This window comes from Papaver somniferum, chromosome 3, assembly GCF_003573695.1.
Source record: "Papaver somniferum cultivar HN1 chromosome 3, ASM357369v1, whole genome shotgun sequence".
Lineage (NCBI taxonomy): Eukaryota > Viridiplantae > Streptophyta > Magnoliopsida > Ranunculales > Papaveraceae > Papaver > Papaver somniferum.
The window spans coordinates 136748782-136767973 of NC_039360.1; positions in this window are offsets into that span (position 1 = coordinate 136748782).

A 19192-nucleotide genomic window follows, 5' to 3' on the forward strand; every position below is an offset into this window, starting at 1 on the left:
TGATCTGATGGCTGAGAACGGAGGCGCTTTTGTGTGTAGAAAATGAGGTTGTGCGCACCATTCTTCGCGGCTTCCTTGCGTGATTTCTCCCGGCTTTTCACTACTTTTCTGCTCTTTTTGCTTCGCGACTCATCCGAACTTTATTTATTACCTAAAAATGCAAAATTAATTAATAAAAATATTTATTCTTGAAAACAATGAAAATACATAATATGGGATAAAATGTAGAATTAACGCACAAAAGATGAGTAAATGCCAACAAAAAGGGATAAAATATATACAATATTTGGCACTCATCAATATCATCGACCCTTTCTCCCACTCCTGGAATCATGAAAAATTGAGCACCTTTCCCAATCAAACAATTCAAAAAATCATCAATATCCACCTTCCACAAAACAATACCCCAGATAAAATTATCTGGCCACACTCAAAATCAGGAAGCTACACCACATCTTCAGGATACAAATTTCTAACCCATGGTCAACCAACCCACACACCTTTACAACCTACCAAATTCCTATGGACTTTACCATGTCCACCAAAAATTCGGTTTTCTTGTGGAAAGCTATCAATGAAGGTTTACCAACCTTCTTTCTCTTACATCGAATCCATTTGACCAACTCAGACATATGCCCAAGATGCAATTCTGATAAGGAACTATCAAGCCACCTTTTAATTCACTGTCAAACAACAACTACTTCCTGGAACAACTTATTCAATCAACTTACAAATACACCAAACACCAGCCATACCCATACCTTCACCTTAACTCCACAAACAATTATATCTCAAATCCTACAACAACCAACATCAACTGCGACAATATCCTCCTTATGTTTTCTATTCTGGACCCTATGGTTATCCAGAAATGATCTAATTTACCAACGAAAACAAACAACATCAGAAGAAATACTAGCCTGGGCACAAAAACTACAACAACAATATTCCTGGGCACATCGAGCTTCACCACCAATCATACCAGGATCTACACCAATGGTCAACCACACAATAACTGATAAAAGGATGGCAACAATATTGGTAGGCTGGTCCGCTCCAAATACCAACTGGATCAAAATTAGCACAGATGGAACAGCCAGAGGCCACCCAGGATTTGCAGGGGCGGGTGAGATTGAAAATGGCCTAGAACAATAATAGCTTTGGCACAACTATTAGGAATTACTATTGCACTAACTGCAGAAACATGGGCCTTACTATTGGCTTCAAGAACAGCAACAGAGAGACAATGGCCTAGAATTCTCTTTGAAACAGACTCGGAGAACCTCATGCGTCTCATCACAACAACTACAACACCACCGTGGTACATAGCAGAAATGATTAAAGAAATAAAAAACAGACTGAGGCAAATTCCGCAAGTCGCTGTACAACACAACTACAGAGAAGGAAATCAAGCTGCGGACGGACTGGCGAACAATGCAGCGGATAGAAGTCAAACAGGAAACTACTCAACCAAAATCTGGGACCAAGCAATCCCATCTTTTATTAGTCACATTTTATTTCAAGATTTTGTGGGTACCAAATACCCAAGACAAGTTGTAAACTAAATCTTTTTATAATAAATATATGCTTCAAAAAAAAAGTATAGGCGTTACAAATTCCCTGTTACAAAGAAAATATTGCAAATTCAAATTAGACCTTGCTAATTGACTGTTACAGACACTATTGCAAACCGACAGTTTTGAACGGTCTGTTCTTCGCGTTCTTCAGTTTTCTGTCAGTAGAAAACTTTATCTACAACTCTCAATTTCTTTGATTCTAGCTCTCTGTTCTCTTCCGAACTCTATGTTTTTATTATGTGACTCCCACAACTCTTTTATATACTCGTAGGATCCAAATCCCTCGAGTTTCATATAAAATATCCTCTCTTTAGTCTCTCTGCAATACCACAGGAATTATTTCCCCTTTTTTTATCTCTTTACGCATCTGCTTGCGTTGATACTCTCCAAACACGTTCAATACTCGATCAGAAGGAGTCAAACTCTAAAGACACATGCAATTGATAAGTGCCTAAAGTATATCAATTGATTATCACTTTCTTATGCTTTTCTTAGCTATTTTCTCTTGTGTTTTTCGGATATTATGCTTGTTTTGCATTTTGTAGGTATTTTGGAGTCATGTGATAAGATAAAAGAGAAAAATGATCTCAATTTTCTCTTTGGGTTGGCGAACTTGAAATTGACGGAGTCAAATCGTGCAAAGACACAACAACACTCTAGTGTGAGCACTAGTGTCATTGTGATCCACTCAACTACAACTAGTAATCACTCAGAACACTTACCTTACTGCTCAAGGCACCTCCCTCTTTATATCTTAACAAATGAAGTCCTGGCCTGGGTCCTTATTTTTGCGACCTAGAATTCCAAACTCATGTTGCTGCAACCAGTTTCATGCAAGTACTTTGGCTTTGTAGTTGAACCAAGTCGACTGCCATAAGTCTCATGGGTCCATCGGTTTCTTATACTACTCACAAGATACTTCAGGCCGGTTAAAACAAGCACAGAACATATCGCAGGAATTTTTGGTAATATTATTTTATGAGAAAGCAGAGAAGATAACGGTTACTGCCAATTGATATAGGCTATGAATCTAGATGTTTCAGAGTTTTGAATCGATGGGTTTGTGTTAGAATCATATTATGCAGGGAAGGGTTTGATTTGTGTTGCCTTCAAAGTGCAACTAGTGTAAAGACATTTTCAGTTTGCTAGTTGCACAACAACTGTTTGATAAATTACTTGAACCACCAACTTGGTTTCATCAGTGTATTCCATGAGCTTTGTGGGAAATTTTGAGAGGTTAAGAACTGATTCGAGCATTTGTATATTTTCCAAGAGAAATGGGTGAACCTTGAATTCAAAATTGATAAGGTTTTGAAGAAGTTTACAAGTAATGAAACAGCCGAAAGAAGAGGGCATGTTCTTGTTGTTCACTGCACCAGTTCACTCCGTCGATGCAAGGCTTCTGTGGAATTGAATGAGACGTATTTGGAAGGGTTAAGACATGATTCAGACTTGGACGGACAGGGAAACTTGGGATAGATTCTGAGCCGAGAAAAGAGACAATGATTTGTGTCGTGACCTTTGTGGTCTGTACCGAGGGTTCGAAGGAATTCAATATGAGTCGACAAGTCAGGCAAAGAAGTGAGTTTGCTGCCGTTTGATTGAAGTAATGAAAGGTGAAGATTTTGACTTGTTTCAGAAGTCGAAAGGTTTAGAAAACTTTGGTGGTTATCTGATTCGCAATTGCAGGTCCAGAGTTATATGAAAGAATACCAAAAGCTACAGAAAGATCCTCATACCCCCGTTACCAGCTGCCAACATTCACTTTGTGTATTTTTTCTAGTCATATATATATATATATAAATGATACAAGAGAAAAAAAAATTATTTGTGGGTTTTATTTATTTAGTGAGTCGTGGGGATGGAAGAAAAATCTATAAAGAAGTTTCAAGCGACAAGGATTCTAAGGAAAAGAGTTACAAATTATCAAGGATCTAAGTTCAAGAGTTTATCATCAACCGTTGAAGCCGAAGACGAAGACCAAAAAGATGAAGAAGACGAGCCGAATGAAGACGTTTCTATTGGATGTTGTGAGAGTGGCGCTACCATTACTTCCACGGATGTGAAGGTGGTAACTAATCTCATCCTCGCAAATATGGTTGATTTCCTTTCTTAGAAATCATCAGAAAAATATATTATTTTCCACGATCTTGTGGAGTCTCCAGAAATAATTCGGAAGGTTTCCTTCCCACCATTCAACGTGTGTAGGATTTCTCTCTTAATTCCTACCTACACACATGTGAGACCCATAAAAAAGCTGTTTTTTTTAGTGCAATAATCATAAAATACTTATTGGTGAGGCAGAAGTCAAGGCGAAATGCTTATTGATCGCTCTCAAACACGCGTTCTCTCATTATGGTGTGGTTATTTCTCCCTAAACATTTAAGAATGAGAATACGTTCTTTGGTATTTCTAACTTCTTATTACTAGCACGCAGAAACTCTATGTCCTCATAGCTTCTTGGATGCTTGCGACGCTGGAAACCTTTGTAAGTTGGAAGTATAGGTTTTGTGGGTATATCTCTCGTAAACCCTCACGAGACTAAAACTCGTCCACTAGGGACACCTAGGGGTTTAAAGGCTTGTTATTTATGCTAAGAGTAACCGTAGCCTCGACGAAATGGAGTTGTTGTATTTTAGTTTTTTTTTTATTTACTCGAGGACTAGCAAAGAATAAGTGTGGGGGAATTTGATAAGTGCCTAAAATATATCAATTGAGTATCACTTTCTTATGCTTTTCTTAGCTATTTTCTCATGTGTTTTTCAGATATTATGCTTGTTTTGCATTTTGCAGGTATTTTGGAGTCATGTGATAAGAAAGAAGAGAAAAAGGATCTCAATTTTCTCTTTGGGAACCTTATGCGTTGGCGAACTTGATTTTTTCGGAGTCAAATCGTGTAAAGACACAACAACACTCTAGTGTGAGCACCAGTGAAATTGTGAGCCACTCAACTACAGCTAGTAATCACTCATCAGAACACCTACCTTACTGCTCAGGGCACCTCCCTCTTTATATACTCCCTCCGTTCCACTTTAGATGATTGTTTAGGGTTATTTTTTTGTTCCACATTACTTGATAATTTTTATATTTTTCTCACAAAACTACCAACAATACCCTAACATTTTGTCTTGGAACCATAAATTTATTTCAAATACACTAATAACAATTAATGCTTGAAGACTTTTCTCAAGGGTATAAGTAGATTTTTTTTATATCTCTCTCTATTTCTTAATCTGCGTGAAAACTCCTAAAACATCATCTAAAGTGGAACGGAGGGAGTATTAACAAATGAAGTCCTGACATGGGTCCTTATTTCTGCGACCTAGAATTCCAAACTCATGTTGCTGCAACCAGTTTCATGCAAGTTCTTTGCCTTTGCAGCTGAACCAAGTCGACTGCCATAAGTCTCGTGGGTCCATAGGTTTCTTATACTACTCACAAGAGACTTCAGGCCGGTTAAAACAAGCACATAACATATCGCAGGAATTTTTCGTAATCTTATTTTATGAGAAAGCAGGGAAGATAACGGTTACTGCCAATTGATATAGGCTATGAATCTAGATGTTTCAGAGTTTTGAATTAATGGGTTTGTGTTAGAATCGTATTATGCAGGGAAAGGTTTGATTTGTGTGGCATTCAAAGTGCAACCAGTGTAAAGACATTTTCATTTTGCGAGTTGCACAACAACTGTTTGATAAATTAATTGAACCACCAGCTTGGTTTCATCAGTGTATTCCGTGAGCTTTGTGGGCAATTTTGAGAGGTTAAGAACTGATTCGAGCATTCGTATATTGGCCAAGAGAACTGGGTGAGCCTTGAATTCGAAATTGATAAGGTTTTGAAGAAGTTTACAAGTAATGAAACATCCGAAAGAAGAGGGCCTTCTCTTGTTGTTCACTGCACCAGTTCACTCCGTCGATGTAAGGCTTCTGTGGAATTGAATGAAACGTATTTGGAAGGGTTGAGACATGATTCAGAGGCTTGGAAGGACAGGGAACCTTGGGATAGATTCTGAGCCGAGAAAAGAGACATTGATTTGTGCCGTGACCTTTGTGGTCTGTACCAGGGTTCGAAGGAATTCAATATGAGCCGACAAGTCAGGAAAAGAAGTGAGTTTGCTGCCGTTTGATTGAAGTAATGAAAGGTGAAGATTTTGACTTGTTTCAGAAGTCGAAAGGTTTAGGAAACTTGGGTGGTTATCTGATTCGCAATTGCAGGTCCAGAGTTATATAAAAGAATACCAAAAGCTACAGAAAAGATCCTCATACCCCCGTTACCAGCTGCCAACAACCCTAGTTTCAGCGAGCTTTTGCTCACTGAACAACCACCATCTCACCTGCATATCCATCACCTGCACGCGCCTCCACCAGCATCATCTCTTGCATCCACTGCATACACCCATCATCTCTCTCCATTACCATCTGCATAACCTCCAGTTCGCAGCTACAACATCCATCCTGCATTACCTATTCACCTTGCATCTGCATAGCATTCCACCTTCGTACCACCTCCATATCCATACCAACAATTCGCAGCATTCATCTACCACCTGCATCCACCTTTGCCAGCAGTCCATGTCCACCTGCATCTCCACCAGTTCAGTCCACCTCCATCTGTTTGCACCTGTCTGTACAACAGCAGTATCATCATCACCAGTAGCTGCAGTTCGCGACAACCCGAGTACCAGGCATTCCTCAACAGCATCAAGTTAGTAGTCACCAGTCCATATGCCACCACTGCATCACCAGCTCACCATTCCATTACCACCTGCTGCTTGGGTTTGCTTATTTGGTTTCGAATTTATTTGCTTTATTTTAAGTGTCATAAACTCCAGTAGCTAAATCCTTGTTTGGTTAGGGATACTTCAAAACTATGTGACTTGTTTTTGATAATTTATCGAGTTAATCTTTCTTCTCAATATTGTTTTATTGCTTGTCTTTTACCGTGTTTATGACCATGGATTGTTTTCAAGTTGTTTGAGTGGCTAGTTAGATAACTTGTTTGCGATACTAATGCTAGATCATTGAGCCGTAATCCGCAATTGTTATGGTTATTTAATCATAAGTAGCGAAACATCAACGTTGCCATGGGATGTTGTGGATTTTTATGTGTATTTGACAACCCTAAGTTAGCATGTCGAGCTTACGAGCATATGGTTAGGATCAATCCAACTCATTGAAAATATCGGTTAGTTAAGTTACACTAGAGATCTTATTCAAAGTGGCTTGGTTGACTAGACACGAGTAGAGAACTTATTCTACGAAGTAACTTTGGAGTTTAGTGGACTTGTTGAACTTATAATTTGTCTAGGATTGTTAGTAAACGTATTATGAAGAAGATTCATGTTCACTAGTGGAGAAAGAACCCCTAATCATTCTCATCCTCATTGTTCACATTCATATTTGTTTTATAGTTTTTGCATTATTCATACTTTCAGAAATTAAATTGACAACTTTAGCTCAACTTTCCCTTAGGATCGAACCTGCTTATCCTTGTGCTACTTGTTAGTATAAGAAGAGTAAGGAATATAATTTTTGTGAGTTTGACACCTCATCAGCAATCTTTCAAATTCAGCACATACTTTCCGGAAATAAACCCGAGAATATATATCCTCTCTGTTTTAAGTCAAACCTACGCAGTCTTCCTTTTTAATCAATACCAAAGACATTACTAATCCTGTTTCGATAAAAAATGTCAAAACCAACCCAACTGTGAGGTTAAATCCTTTCAAAACTCTTCCAAATTAAATACAGGATATTATGCAGGTGAACAATATTTGAAAGTGAATTTCCCGCCAAATTATGTGGAAGAAAGTGGAGTCCACCTATCCGGTTCTTGTGTCCCTTTCACAGCAGTCCTGGGGTGCCTTTAGTACTTTTATGGGTGCTTTTAGTAAATTTTTGAGCTGATTTTTTCAAAAATGTTTTTTCACGAAAAATACCTACCAAGACATAGAACACCACGATAAGTACAAAATCGAGCACTAACAATAGAGAATTAAGAATAATTCAGACGCAAAAATGTGTATATCACCTGCTATAGTCGTCCTCTATAACCTAGGTTTCCTTTTAGAAACATAATTAGGTTACAACTTTGAAGACTTCATAATGGGATTCGTGAGGCCTAGACAGACTATATTTTACCAAATAGTTCATGTATTTGGATCTTGTTCCTATTGATCTTTGATGTTTTAGTAATCGCATATCAAGAACGAGATAGATACAAAATCACAAGGTTATTTTTGTCTCATACTTTGTGAGTCTTCAAGATAGAAACTCTTTGTTGATTTGTTGGATTGTTCTTGAAAGGTGGTTAGTAATCTAGGCTTGTCATCTTACTGAGTCTGTGTTATGGATTCGTGAGATTTGCTGAACTTTGTCTATTGCAAACAGATTTCCAAATCTAGATTGCAAAATCAAAAGGGAAATTAAATAGGCTTATCTATTAGAGGCAGAATGGTATCAAAAGTCTTCACTGAGGTTGAAGCAACTCTTATCTTAGGTTGTAAAGTACGTCATCTAAGGGAATCAAATGCGCATAATCTTGCGAGGTTCAAGAGGCGTAAGGAACAAGACTACATCTAAATTTCTTGGAGGGCTAGTTCGGTCTCAACTACATTCCAGTCCAAAGTCTGATAGTAGGTTAGTATTTTTAACTATTTAATAACAATATGGTGTTCAAAGCTGGATGTGGTCCCCGTTTTTTTTTGCAGGTACAATTTTCCTCGTGAACAAAACTTCTGGTTTCTTGTGTTTTTCATTTTTGCATTATATTATTTTATCTTTATAATATAGGAATATAACAAGTAGCACATAATCAATCTAGATAGTTTAAGTCCTTTTTAATTGAGATAGAAAACAAGACTTGTTCTTGTTGAATTTGCATCTTGAAAGATAAATTGCAAGCTTCATACTTGTTAAAATTCGGATCCTCTTGATTTGGATACGATTAAATTGATCTTGGATATTGATTTTTGAGATCGTCCAAAAAATCTTATGCACAATCAGGTTCATGGGCTTCTGGTCTAAACATGTTGATTATGGAACAGAAAAGAGAAAACTCTATATACAATTTATTCAAATGTCTTTTCATTAACCTACTTGTGGTTGTAGGTTTTGTCCATACAGGTTTCCTAATGAAAAACTTGATGGTGTACTTGGTACCCTCTCCTTTTCACCTGTTTTATAGTTAATTGTACCAAAACTTTAAAGAAACAATATTGTCAAATGCTCTTCCTCTTAGTATTTACTTGTCTATTTTGCTAGATTTGTCGTTTACCTTCGCAAAAGTAATTCACCCACCCCACCCACCTACCCCAGACAATGCATGTTAACCCAAATATCTTAGTAGATCACTACTAAAATAATTCTCCCTTTTTTGTTATAAATTGACAAAAGTTTCGAATAACTATAGTAATGAACTATGCCTTAAAATATTAATGAGACTAAACATAACATACCAGCTTTTTCAGATGATTCCATTAAGTTTCACAACTTAGCATCTACACCAGGAATTTTTTTAAAGATATGGTTCTCTCCTAAAATTCAACAGTCATACTCCCCACAAAGATATATCAATTAAGCACAAGTTCAAGATAAAACTCTCCCTTATTAAATGTCACTCCTAAAGAAAACAACATGAACGACCTTTCTTTGTTCAAGAGAAGGATTTCTTGGATATTAACAAATTTACAAGTACACTTGTATACAATATTTTTGTCACTTCTCGACAGTTCCAAACAAATAAGTTTAAAAACAATGGTTTTACATTTTATAGCAATCCAGAAAAATTATTCTTAGGAGCAAAATAGTTCTCCATGAAAATTTGCTCCTCTTAGCCAGTTACAAACAAAGAGTAAAGAGTGCAATTTTTGTGATATGATTCAGATAAGATTTTATTCTACCCTATCCATGTACGAACGTAGGATTTTAAAATCGTAATCTCTTATTTATTGCAAGTTACAAACAACGGAGATAAAGGATGACTAAAAACCATTTATGGAATACCTGTGATACATTCAAGATGTAATCACGAAAGATCAAGTATTGCAACCGTTCTTGGAAGTGTATTCCATCTTTAGCCAGTTACGAACGAAAATAGTAAAAAGCATAACTTTAGAGAATCATGAGATTACGTTTTAATCACAGAACTATAATAAAACATGAAAACACTGGGCATACCAAAATACACCACCAACTTTTTTGTAGGCAATATGTATGGACAAACTCAACACAACTCCGAGAGCTAAACTGAATCAAGTAAAAGTATCTAGAGTTATATCTATCTCTCTCTCTTGCGATTAGAACGTTTACAGAACCGAATACGTGAACCTAATCACGAATAGAGTTCTTGGACGGTACCAAATACCAATGTACAAGGATCAATCAAGTCGTATCCAACAAACTAGGATCAATCAAGTCCTACTACCAATTAACTTCGGTCTGGAATGTAGTTGAGCCCGAACTCAGTCTCACACTGATTCAGGTAAGTCGCGCTCCTTACACCTCTTGAATCCCAGCAAGACTCTGCGCAATTGATTCCCGTAAATGACGTTGCACCAACTAAGAGTTGCTCAACTTAATTGAAGACTTTAAACCAAATATGCCTCCCAAAGATTAAGCCTATATAATTTATTTCCTTATTACGATCGAAACATATGATCTAGGTGATGGAAATCGATAGCAATTCGACAAAGTCTAGTTATCCTCAAAATCTGGACTTATCAACCCGAAGTGCATCCTATATTATCATTCACCTCACAAGTATAAAACCTGTGGAATCACAAAGTTGAGACGAAGAGAACTTTGTGATTTCTATCTATCTTGTTCAAGTGATAAATCAACGATCGAACAAGATCAGGATACTCAAGTTATCAAGATAAAAGATAACTGGACATGGCTTCACGAATACCAATGAAGTCTTTATAGTCGCTAAACTCTAAAAGGGTTCTTGGAGAGGATGACTCTAGATACAACTAGGACACACCAAAAAGTAGTATCAGGATTCAAGGATGTTAGAGCATGGCTCGGTTGAACCCACCAAGCGTTGGTATGTCAAGTTTGGTTGTCATATTTTAGTGAATCAAAACTCATGTTAAGAGTCGCTTGATTATGTACTAGAGTCAACTTCACATAGGTTAGCTTGAAAGTATTAGGATATGAGACATTATAAGTATTGTGAAGTCTTGAAGATGTGAAGAATCAAGGAGCTACAACGACAACAATCATTCTTCCGCTTGAGGTTACTGATATTTGACTTGAACTGTTTCATTCCCTAACGTATCTTTCAAGTCGTGCATATTGAAAACAAAACTTCAAAGCATATTTGAAACCTAGATAGACATATTATTAAGGAATACAATACGAGGTTTATTGCTTAACCGTTAAACTTTGTAGATAAGACATCGTCATAATCATTTGAATGCTATTGTGATTATGTATGGGTATGAGGTGAGTATTTCATCCTAGGGAACAATGTTCTACATGTGTTCTAAGGAAGTAAGTTCATAAACTTGTTTGTGAACCGAAAAGGAAATTGCCAGGTGTTATTGGTTAGTTATTCATTGCATATCTTATGAACAACCAATATGTGCGATTGAGTATAACAACTCACAACTTGTTGTGTTCTTGGTATAACTATTCACAAAGGCCCGACTTATGTATTGGTATGACTCTTATTAGTGAAACCGATCCTAAGTAATCACCTGAGATGGTATGATCGGGTTTGTGATTTTATGTCTGACCAAATATGGGAAAAGGGAACTGATCCTAGTAAGAGGTGCAGTACATCACAAAGGGGAACCGATCCTTTTATGGGGTGCAACAAGGTTTATAGCAGAAAGGGGAACCGATCCTATGGACATGTGCAACACATATAAGTTAGATACAGTATATATATGGGGAACCGATCCTAGTACCTAGTCAACCAAATTTTGGAAAGCTAGTGTGACTATGCACAATACTCACATGGAAGGTAGAATCGAAACTTGTTTTGGTAGAACCGTTAAACCCATGATTGTGATTGAATGTTTGTTTGATCAATCGCATAGTTCTTGAAAGTCAGATGAACCAATTCTAAACTTGTTTGGAAGTGTGGCAAGTCGGTTTCAAGGTTGTAAGTGTGAAAGAGAACTTACAAAGTAAGGATGTCGACATACTTTGAACATGTGCTTTGAATGTTTATTTCTTTAATTGTTCAAAGTTATTTCTTAATAGCTAAGGGAAGAGAATCCCAGGATCGAAACATAAGTAAGTTAAGAATCTTTTAATTAAGGTTATTAATTTCATTTTGTAGGAAAATATAAGAATTAGTAATGTGCATTTACTAATTAGATTTTCCAAGAGATTTCGATCATTATTTTTGGACAAAACATTTCCAGGAATTACGGAAACCGAATTTGTGCTTTAATGAATATCCTGAGAATATTTTCGGTTTTGTAAATTCCTTGGTGTCCAAACTTCCTTGTCTATAAATACTTGAAGCTTTCCTTTCTAGCAAACTAATCCTTCGTAATAACAGACTTCCTCTTTTGTTGTTGTTACTGGTGTAGCCGCCTATTCGGAGAGGAGAGTAACCTAATTAGGTGAAACCTCTTACGGCCGCTCAGTTTAAAATATTCTTTGGGATTGAGAATCTCTAGCGTGTACCGTTGGTGGGAAACTAGATAATTGCGGTTTATCTTTTGTTTTCATCGATTTGGTTGACTAACGGTGGTTGAAATATGATTGCACCTAGTTTGTTTATTCTTGAGAATCTTCTCTTCTGATATAAGATTCACTCAAACTAGTTCAGAGTTTCGACAAGGGTCTTTAGACTATTGTTAGTTCTAAAGACGATCTTGTGATAATCCATTGTTAACATACTCCGTTCTGTGCGTGATTGATCACAAGAGATTCAAGTGATTGTGTGCAGGTTTTTATTGAAGATTTAAAAAGATTTGAAGACAAAGAAGATATTAAAGATACGACTTGGGTTTATAATTTTTGGTGTGAATAATACTTGTTTTGGTAAAAGAGGATCCAATTAATAATCGGTTTATCCTTGTGGTAGATTGGATTAATTAATTGAGTAGATCGGCATCAACACAATTCTTTGGATTAAGAGTGTTGTTGGCTTAATCTTAAACGATTACTTCGGTAATTGAACATAAGATATATCTAAGGACCTGAAGAAGGAGTTTATGTTAAGATAAACAGAAGAGCCTTTGTTTGACTCATATCACTTGGTTGAAGAGAGTTGATACCAAACAGATTTGTTGTTCCTTTACTGTTTGGAATATGAACCAAAGGAATTGTTCCAAGTACGTGACTTATTTATAAGTTGGAGGCGTGGGAATACAGACGGAACTAGGCGAACTATAGGTTTAGTTGCTTGGTCTCAACTATACGAAGTTGGTGTAATTTTGTGTAGCGGCTTAATCCTGAGAATATTCAATTCTGGACAAGGTCCCGGGGTTTTTCTGCTTTTGCGTTTTCCTCGTTAACAATAGACAATTATTTTCGGAGAAAGGACTTATAGGTAGGAAAAGTTTTAGCTTGAGGTATATTTGGGTACCCTCGCCTTTTCAATTGGTATCAGAGTAGGCAAACACGAAAATATCTAACAATCTGTGTTTGGTATGATCCAACCTATAAGAATTGAATTTATTGGTCGATTCAATTAACGTAATGGCAGATTTTGATTACTTTATACGATCGTGGTGGAAACCACGTATGAAGTATGTAATACTTTTATTCCTAAACCTGTTAGGAATTATGCATATGTACGTCTTAAATTACTTACATAATCGTTTGGGTATCATAAGATTGTATATCATTGTGGTGATTAACTATGATACAATGGCCTATGAGACGTGTCGTATCTTGAAAATGCATAAGATTCCGCTTAAATTTTTTATAAACATCGGCTATTGTGTTCTGGCAAAATCAGGAATCTTAAATATATTTTGGATGGCCTACCAAAGTATACATATGTACATTTTCATATCAACGACTGTAAATGTTCCGCTTTCTAGGATGCGGGTTGGAAAATATATGTTCCTACAAGGAATGAGTTTTCAGTTAATAATTTTATTAACAATGGTTTGCTTCATACACCTCACAACTGTTTTAATGAAGCAAGTGATCTTTTGAAATATTGGGATTATGATTCTGATGGTATTTTTAACAAATATCATATCTTGTTCAAATATCTTTGTATACTCTAGTAAAGTCTTGAATAAAATTCAAGTGATTTTGCCACTTTCGGGTAATAAAAGAGTAAACAGGTTTTTGGACAAAAACATGGAATCAATTCGAAACTAAGATCCATTCCATAGAAAACCGGTTTTCCAAAATAAAGTCTTGGATACAAAATCGGAATTGTTTCCCCACAAGTCACGGTTTCCTATTTTGTGTGTTTTTCCTAAAACCAGCTATTTCCGGTTTTTGATATCTAATCTTCCTATCAAAGATAATCTCTTGCTATGTGTTCAAACATATTGGGTAAGATTGCTCAAAACCGTAACTAGGGCTTTTCATATTTTCGCAAATATGAAAAGGGGAAATCAAGAACTAAATCCGCTAATAAACGGATCCGAATTGAAAACATGGATGAAATCAGATTTCCTAACAGTGTTGACAATAAGCATGAATTTGCACGTTTCATTGATAGATCTTTCCTCAGGAAATACGAAATACTTAAGGGAATGGGTTTTACCACTGAAAAGAAGATTGATCGAGATGTCCAAAGTAAGGATTACGTGAATTTTGTTCAAGATCGAAAGTGGAGAAATCTTTTTAATCTTGAAGAATATTCACATGATTTGGTAATAGTGTTCTATGCCAATATACACAATATTGATCACAAAAAACTTAGTTTTGTGACTTTTGTTGGCCGATGTATCTATTATATTGATCGTAAGACAATTTCTAATGCTATGAAGTACAGTGAGGAAAGTAATCACATGATTATCGGGGTTGAAATTGAACACGATACAATTTCAACATGTCTCATTGGAAAGAAGGTTGCATGGAAAGATGATAGATTACCAACAAAGAATATACCCCTTCATCTTAGGGTTTTCGGTAAACTTGCTTTAGAAACCATTTTTGCAAGTACAAGAGATAAATCAGTTTGGGATAAGACATTTGCAGAATTTGTCTATTTCCTGTTAAAAAGGATATTCAAATAGATCTTTGCGGTATCATTGTTAGTCAAATGATCAAGATATCAAATTCTATCTCATTTTCTGGTTTCAAGAGGCATCTCGGTTTTCCGTGCATAATTACCAAAATCTGTGAATCTGTCGGAGGAGAAGTTTTTTGACGAGATGATGGGCATTAATGCTGTGACTAATAAGACTATAAGTCAAATGACTGGGGTAAAAACCCACTATGAAGGTGTTAAAAGAATTCCTCCAAATTCTAACAACAAGACTCTTCTTGTTCACCTTAAAAGTTTAGGTAAACAACTTGACTGTTTTCTGAAGCACTTGGTCATTGCTGCTCGAAAAGACATAGAAACTCTTAAAGGAATTCAATAATTTGAGTCAGAGTTTTGGGATCAAGAATCAATAATCGAAGAAGAGCGACAAAAAGCACTTGGTCCAAAGGAATTTTCTTCCCAGTGATTAAGTTATATAAATAAAAAGGGGAAGGAAAATAGACAGTAGTTTTTTATTTATTTCAATAAAGTCTATTAATGAATAAAACTATTATGAATAAAATTATTTGATTGGTAATTTTTCTTGTGATAGTTTTCGGTTTACATAGCCTGTGCTTGAATGCTTTTATCTTATTGCTATGTATGTTTATGGGATGTTTGATTTCGGTTTTACTACCTTAATATTCGATCTCATATAGTGTGAACCCTTGTGGTTTGGGTGACTTTTTGATTTAGCAGGATTAAGTTCTATCCCATGTTGGTAGGATTTATCAGAGAATCATGAGGGGTTCTGGTAGAAACAATGATCGCAGTCGTATGCGTCAAAAATAATTCACTTTCTCACTCAACTATATATAAATATAGTACGTGATAAGAAAGAGTTCGTTCCCACAGAGAGGCTTGTGTTGTTATCAGATTTCAGTTTCTTAGTAACCAAGGGGGGATTTTTGTTTTTATCTAAGCAATAAAAGTAAATGAAAGCAATAAAATAACTTGAATAATCAATAGAAAAAGATATTGGTCACGGGATAGTATCATTCACAAACATGTATTTTCATCGATGACTAGAATTGATATTTTAATCTCTCATTTACTAAAATTCCTAGGATATCTTGATCGCAAGAATATCCCGTTAATTTCCCGATTTTATCACAAACAACATTAAAGATGCTATTATGAAATCTACCTAGAAAGCAACCTAAAGTGTAAAAGCACAATTAAGTTTAACTCCCTAAGAGCAATAAGTTCTATGAAATAAGACAAATCAATGCAAACAAACGTGTAAAAGCACTAATTCGTTTTAAAAAAGGTTATGATTCATATGTGACTAGTAGGATATATCACTACAAGCACTACTCACACTATGCTACTTAGAATCAGGGATAAACAACTATTTCGTATTGAAAACCCTAATCTAGCAATAGAGATGAATGTAAATCGGATTGATTCCGGACTCAACCAAACAAACAATCAAATCATATGACAAAATTAATAATGAATCATAAACAATAAAGTATTGAGACAAAACTAATTCATTGAATCAAATAACATGTTGGAAATCAAGTTTTATCCCATAACCAATAATATGTTTAGCTACTCATAGATTTTGAGTTCATCATAATCAATAATCAATAATAAATTGAAGAAGATGAAAAATAAACGAAAGAAAACCCTAATAGAATCGCCGCTCTCCAAAGTTCCAAGTAAAAAAAATACGTCCCCTCTTTAAGTTGGAGAAAACTTTCTCCTTTTGTAGCTTTTCATCTTTCCAAAACTAGGTCTTCAAAGCCCAAAGTCCAAGTGGTCCAATAAGACCATTAGTGAGAAAACCCCATGTAGAAAATATGTCCAAAAAATGTCGCCGGAAATTGGCCGGAAAAGTGTCTCAGGTGACCGGAAAAGTCCACCCGGTCACCGATCAACGAGTCAACTCGGTCAAGCTCAGTGAGTCACACTGAGTCAAGACTGAGTCAAATCAGCTGATCCCTTGAGTCAGAACCGAGTCAGCTAGTCAAATGAGATAACTGGCTGACTTGTCTGAGTTAGTTTGGCCAAGACCATTGCATAGGCCTGAACTGTGCTGCACCATCATTGTGCATCACCAGTGCACTCTCAGCCATAATGGCTGTGCATTCTTCTCAACTACAGCTTCAACTCTGTCCATCCACCTACATTGCAAAACCAATTTACTGCTCTCCTGCACTTCCTCAGCTTTGTACTGCCTTTATTGCAAGATCATAATGCCTACAATCCATTATCTGCAGCACATATTATTCAGCACAAATTCATCCCAATCTCAGCTGCAATATTCAACATGTACCCATTTATTTCATACTTGAACTGCAACAAACTTTGGCTTCCTCCATGCAACAACAACAACAGCAACACCAACTCTTCATCCTCCGCTCATACATCCACCAACACCTGCACACTGCTAAACACCAGCTTCAATTCATCTGTTTCTCCTCATAACACTTTGTAAACATCCACCAGATCCATTTGCTTTCCCTGTAATACACATCTACCAGAATCATGTTATCTACTTCATTTCAATTATGCGGATTCTCCGCCATCAATTCTGTCAAGTCTTGGTCTTGTTCGGGCTAAGAGCAAAGCATAGGCCAAGGGAAAAGCTCAGGCCAAGGGCAAAGTTCAGCACATAACTGCACTACTGCCAAGATCCTGCATTTTGCAGTTCAATTCCTAAACATTCATCTAAACAAACCCACACACAACTGATCGTCACCATTTCTTTAGCAACATCAAAGCTTCTTCTTCATTCCCTGTACTTGCATTCTTCATTCTCAACTTCAGGTCTGCAATGACAACATAAGGCCTTCCATGTAGTGCCAAATCTGACTCAAGCCATTTTTTTCCCTGTAATTGCAACCTAACATTCATCTACTTCATTTCAGTAACCCATGAAATCCACATCTTCCATCATTTCACAATATCATCATAATGTCATTAACATCACAATACTTGAGCCATTATTGCAGCTGTGCAATCAACTTCATTCAGTACCACCATGGAAACTCACTGCACAAACACCAACAAATCCCCTTCTGTCTTCTCAGCTGCACCACTTGTTCCACTGAAGTAATAACTCCACCTGCTCAGGTCACAGAAATCATTACAAACTGCAACTTCAATTACCCAACTGAATCAGCCTCAAACCAAATTTCAAATTCAGTTCAATTCTTGAAACAACAACTCCATTGTCTCAATCTCTCAGCATAAAAAATTCATTCTCTTTGTTCATCAATTTCTCGATCTCATTACAACCAGCAACAGACCACCCTCATCTCAATATCAAACCCATTTGAGATTCGAGCCAATTCAATTCCATTCTCGTCTCAGGTTCTGATTTCCACCAGCAAATGATAGGTGTCATAAACACCTAGTTTTGTTATCTATTGATTATGCTTTCTTTCCTCTTTTTCGTGTAAATTATGTATCTTATGTTTGCTTTTGAGTATATAAGTGTCTTGGAGTCATTATGAGCAAAAGAAGAAGAAAACGTCCATTTGGAGCATAAAGTGCAAGAAAGGTCAATTGACAAGGGAGACGGCTAGGTTGTGCGAGAAAGAGGTGAAGAATGAACTGACAGTTGAGTTGAGAAAGGAATTAGGCTGTCAGTCCTTCGAAACCGACAAGCCGTGAATGAGCTGGTTACCCCTTATCTGCCGGACCTGGGTGTCTGTATCCACCTTCATTTCTTACACAAGCATCGAGAGAAATCATCTCTCAATAATTCTTTGCCCGAAATCGAGAGAGATAAGTGATGGCGGCTCCATAAGAACCAGAGATTTTGAGGGCAGGAGAAAGTAGACGGGGATTCTGTTGCCATGAGGTTGGATCAAGAAAGAATCGTTGCTTCTGTTCAAGGATTAGAAATGAAATCTAGGATTTGCTTGAATTTAAGATTTGAGTGATTAAACAGGAAGATGGGTTTGATTTCAATAATGATAAGATGGGTTTTCTGCTGACGGTACAGAAGAATGGATTAATTGGTTTGATGGTTGGATGAAATGGGTTGTGTGATTGAAATTACAGGGAATTGATGTTTGAAACAGTGAGTTCAAGCCGGAAGATATTGGAGATTAGGGTTCATGAAATTATGAGAAATCAGAGAAGAAAGATTAATTGATGGGATTATGAGCTCATCCTTGAGTTCGACTTCAACATGAAGGTCTGGGATTGAAGTTCTGATGTCGAGAAAACAGTGGATGATTGGGTTTTATTTGCATTGAGAATAAGAGGAGCAGCTGTTGTTGATGGGTGAGATCGAGAGAGGTTGAAATTAAGCTGGAACTGCAGATGGAGACGGCTGTTGGTGTTTGAACTCAGGTGAAAGAATGGTTTTGTCTGTGGATTCATTGAGGTGGTGGTATGAACTGTAACAGAAAGATATGGAGCAACATGGCACATTTGCACCTGAACTGAAGCAGGAATTGAGCATAAGAACAGCT